The 4972-nt window shown below is 44.4% G+C and overlaps 1 pseudogene; it reads right to left on the reverse strand.

Annotated features, from left to right (window-relative positions):
• Positions 1 to 4404: 4404 nt before the first annotated feature.
• Positions 4405 to 4522, reverse strand: LOC126337186 (5S ribosomal RNA; annotated as a pseudogene).
• Positions 4523 to 4972: the final 450 nt, after the last annotated feature.

Genomic DNA, 4972 nt, shown 5'->3' on the forward strand with positions numbered 1-4972 from the left:
CCGGCTTCAACAGTACTATTCAGATTATCTTACCATCGGTATTTTCAGTGAAAGGTTTTCATTAAGTAATCAGATCATCTGCAGACTTGTGCTGAGCAAAATATTTCGTTCCACAGCCAAAATTGCCAAAAACAACGAAAAAATTCGAACATTTTTTCCAAGATTAAGCCAGTGAATTCACAGGCTGTGATATCGTTACGAAACAGATGCGAATGATCTTCTATTTGACGATATTTATTTGTGTGTAAATATTACTGAATGCGTTATGAGAGTCATTAGGTAGGGTGGTTATAATTAAACTGATGTTGTTCCAAGTGCTGTAGTGGAGGCTGTACACATAGCAGGATGCTGAAGTATTGTAGGTTTCTTTATTAACGTTGCACTCGCGTAATATGCTGAGAAAAAAAAGAAATAGTTCCATTTTCTGCCATGAGGTGAAAATATGTCGAGGTAAGCAGTCAGAATGTGGTGTGGTATTAGGAAAAGGGAGGAATGATCATACACATGATAACGGTGGATCTAACACTTTCATTAGAATATACACTGAACAGCCAAAGAAATTGCTACACATGCCTAATACCATGTAGGGCCCCCGCGAGCACACAGAAGTGCCGCAACACGACGTGGTATGGACTGTCTCAAGTAGTGCCGGAGGGAACTGACGCCATGAATCATGCAGCACTGTCCATATATCCGTAAGAGTACGAGAGGGTGGAGATCTCTTTTGAACAGCGCCTTGCAAGGCGTCCCACATATGCTCAATAATGTTCATGTCTGAGGAGTTTGGTGGCCAGCGGAAGTGCTTAACTCAGAAGACTGTTCCTGGAGCCACTGTGTAGCAATTCTGGACGTATGGGGTGTCGCATTGTCCTACTGGAATTGTCCAATTCCTTCGGAATGTACAATGGACATGAATGGATGTAGGTGATCAGACAGGATGTTTCCGTACGTGTCACGTCTCAGAATCGTATCTAGACGTATAAGGGGTCCCACACCGTTACAGAGCCTCCATCAACTTGAACATCCCCCTGCTGATATGCGGGGTCAATGGATTCATGAGCTGTACACGTCCGCTCGATATAATTTGAAACGGGACTCGTTCGACAATGCAACATGTTTCCAGGCATCAACAGTCTAGTGTCAGTGTAGACGGGCCCAGTCGACGCGTCAAGCTTTGTGTCGTGCAGTTATCAAGCATACACCACTTGGCCTTCGGCTCAGAAAGCCCATATCGATGAGACTTCGTTGAATGGTTCGCAGGCTGACACTTGTTAACGGCCCAACATTTAAATCTGTAGAAATCTGTGGAAGGGTAGCACTTCTGTCACGTTGAACGATTCTCTTCAGCCGTCGATGGCCCCGTTCTTACAGTATCTTTTTCCGGTCGCAGCGATATCGGAGATTTGATGTTTTCAAAAATGGCTCTGAGCACTATGGGACTCAACTGCTGTGGTCATTAGTCCCCTAGAACTTAGAACTACTTAAACCTAACTAACCTAAGGATATCACACACATCCATGCCCGAGGCAGGATTCGAACCTGCGACCGTAGCAGTCGCACGGTTCCGGACTGCGCGCCTAGAACCGCGAGACCACCGCGGCCGGCATTTGATGTTTTACCGTATTCCTGATACTCAAGGTACACTCGTGAAATGGTCGTACGGGAAAATCTCCACTTCATCGCTACCTTGGAGATGCTGTGTCCCATCGTTCGTCCGCCAACTATAGCGCCACGTTCAAACTCACTGTATTTGAATACGCGTGCCTATACAAGTTTCTCTGGTGTTTCAGTGTAGTCACAAGTATAAAATGTTAAATATGGTCTCCCGACATGTGTAACATGGCATGATAGAGTGTTGCTCGCAGCAAATCCGGTGCCATCGGAGCGATTAGTCGTCGCATGCTAGATTAGATTAGAACTTGTTCCATAGATCATGAATACGACACATCGTAATGATGTGCAACGTGTCAGGTTAATAAAAGGTGTCTATACAAGATATTACATTACACAAAATATTACATGACACTTAATTTTTTTGTGGGGGTTGGAGAAATTACCCACTTGCTACATCCAAAAATTCATCTAATGAGTAGAAGGAGTTGCCATTAAGAAATTCTTTTTAATTTCCTTTTGAATGCTATGTCTGCTATCTGTCAGACTTTTGATACTATTAGGTAAGTGAACAAAGACTTTTGTGGCAGCATAATGTACCCCCTTCTGGGCCAAAGTTAGATTTAACCTTGAGTAGTGAAGATCATCCTTTCTCCTAGTGTTGTAGCCATATACACTGCTATTACTTTTGAATTCGTTCGGATTGTTAATAACAAATTTCATAAGTGTATATATATATTGTGAGGCTACAGTGAAGATCTCTAGCTCTTTAAATAAGTGTCTGCAGATGAGAAAGAATCTGGATACATCCCTCATAGATACGATATTTCAGATATTCCAACAGCCTGAAGTCACATGTATTTAGCTCGGACGATCTGGCAGGCGACACATCTTGAAACTGCCTAGAGATGATGCTGCAATCCACACTTAGTATCGACCCATCTTGTGTGAAAATAGTGTTGTGGACACAGTTGCGTTCTTGCAAAGCTGGAATCACGTGTTGTACAAGGAGGTTCTTATAACGTGTAGATGTCAATGTACACCTACAAGGCCCCTTGAAGAAAAACGGACCGAGAATAAAAGAACTGAGTGTATGCACAACACGTGGCGGCGTAGAGCCCCACATGCGACAGTTCTGTGCATTCACGGCACCGTGCAAAGTAAAATGAGTATCGTCCATCAAAAAAATATTCCCCGACCACATGTCGTCCATTTCCTTGTGTGCTAAAAAAACCAAGAGCAAAGTCACAGCGTTGTAGACTATCTTGGGGCTTCATTTGGTCCATTTTCCTTTGAAGTGTTGACTAGATGAGAGCGAATTCACGTGACACAGCTCGAGCACTGGCTGCAGAATTCGAGGCGTGTGCCTCACGGTCGGTTGTAGCTACAGCAACCCCAACAAATGCCATGCACCTAACTGACCTGTTTCTTCAAATTTCTTGATCATATCCTATAACCCACTTATTGAATAGGGATATTTCGCAGCTGTTTCTAGCAGTGCACTGTCTTTCTTCTCAACAGCCATTGTGTTTTGTACGGAAAGCTTCACCCTTCTTAACCCTTTACACTAACAATCACTTCACAAGCGAAATCAACACGCATCGCCAAGCGACAAACAGCATACTGACGGCAAAACAGGAAACATTTCACATTCTGACTACTGGCAACGCCATATTTTCACCTGGTGGTAGAAAGTGGAACTATTATTTTTTCAACAAACTTCGCGATCGCATCACTTATTGAACATACCTACAATGTTTCAGCGTCCTGCGATGCATAAGTCGGTTTAATTAGATCCGAAGATTCTGAGAACGTTTTCTAATATATTACGCTTCTTATCTTCGTAACGTTTAGGGGTCTATACTAGATTAAGGAAAAATCACAAAACATAAATAATTATTCTGCGTAAAAATTGGACATTGAGGACTTAAATGAATCTGTTTTTAAATAAGGAAGGAGGAATAAGAGTTTCCTGCCCTGTCGACATTGAGGTCAGTATAGACGGAGCACAAGGTCGAAGGAAATCGGCCATGTCCTTTCAAAGGAGACATCCCAATATTTTTCTTGAGCGATTTACGGAAATTACTGAAAACCAAAATCTGGGTGACCGGACGCGTATTTGAAAAACTGACCTGCTGAATGCAAGTCCAGTGTGCTAACCACTGCGCCACCTGGCTCGGTGATATCGTATAAAAGCATAATAAAATACTCCACACGTATTGTCGAAGTACGGTCATGAAACTAAATGCTTCCTGCCAAACTGACATTTTTTCTTCTACTCATGTGGAAGCAGTGAACTAAATTGCTCGCAGTCCAACAAATACACAAATTCATTGAAGAATTGCAATTCTGTTGCTCGTAAAATGAAAAAAACTGCCAATACAATGTTTCGAATTGTTTGCTACCGTTTCAGCTGCCAAACCTGCAAGCGATAAGCATCGGATTAATAATGACAGAAACACGGCTTTTTGCCCTCCGTCACGAGATTTAGATGTTGGTTTCAATCCTTAAGAGGGCAGAGATAGGAGAGAGAGAGAGAGAGAGAGAGAGAGAGAGAGAGAGAGAGAGAGAGAGAGAGAGAGAGAGAGAGAGCACTCCGTCTTCAGGCTACAAGTGGCCCATCGGAACCATCCGACCGCCGTGTCATCCTCAGCTGAGGCTGCGGATAGGAGGGGCGTGTGGTCAGCACACCGCTCTCCCAGTCGTTATGATGGTTTTCTTTGACCGGGGCCGCTACTATTCGGTCGAGTAGCTCCTCAATTGGCATCACGAGGCTGAGTGCACCCCGAAAAATGCCAACAGCACGAGGCGGCCCGGATGGTCACCCATCCAAGCGCCGGCCACATCCGACAGTGCTTAACTTCGGTGATCTGACGAGAACCGGTGTATCCACTGCGGTAAGGCTGTTGCCTCAGAGCTAGGATAGCGCGTATAATAAATGTATCTACGGTCTAAACTGCCAATGATCCCTGTTGTTGGGCCGGCCGCGGTGGTCTCGCGGTTCTAGGCGCTCAGTCCGGAGCCGCGCAACTGCTACGGTCGCAGGTTCGAATCCTGCCTCGGGCATCGATGTGTGTGATGTCCTTAGGTTAGTTAGGTTTAAGTAGTTCTAAGTTCTAGGGGACTGATGACCACAGATGTTAAGTCCCATAGTGCTCAGAGCCATTTGAACCCTGTTGTTGGCCGTGAAAACATGTTGCCTTACTATGCTTTGTTCATCAGATCCAGTATAAACAAAGGTCCGCTGCTCAGCGACTGGCAGTTCGGCGCACCCCATCTACAGCGCATGTTGTGACGCCACTAGAAATAGGCCTTACTTATGGCTTTAGCTATTTCTTTTTTTTTTCTGTCGTGAATTACA

Source organism: Schistocerca gregaria, chromosome 2 (assembly GCF_023897955.1).
Source record: "Schistocerca gregaria isolate iqSchGreg1 chromosome 2, iqSchGreg1.2, whole genome shotgun sequence".
Classification (NCBI taxonomy): Eukaryota; Metazoa; Arthropoda; class Insecta; order Orthoptera; family Acrididae; genus Schistocerca; species Schistocerca gregaria.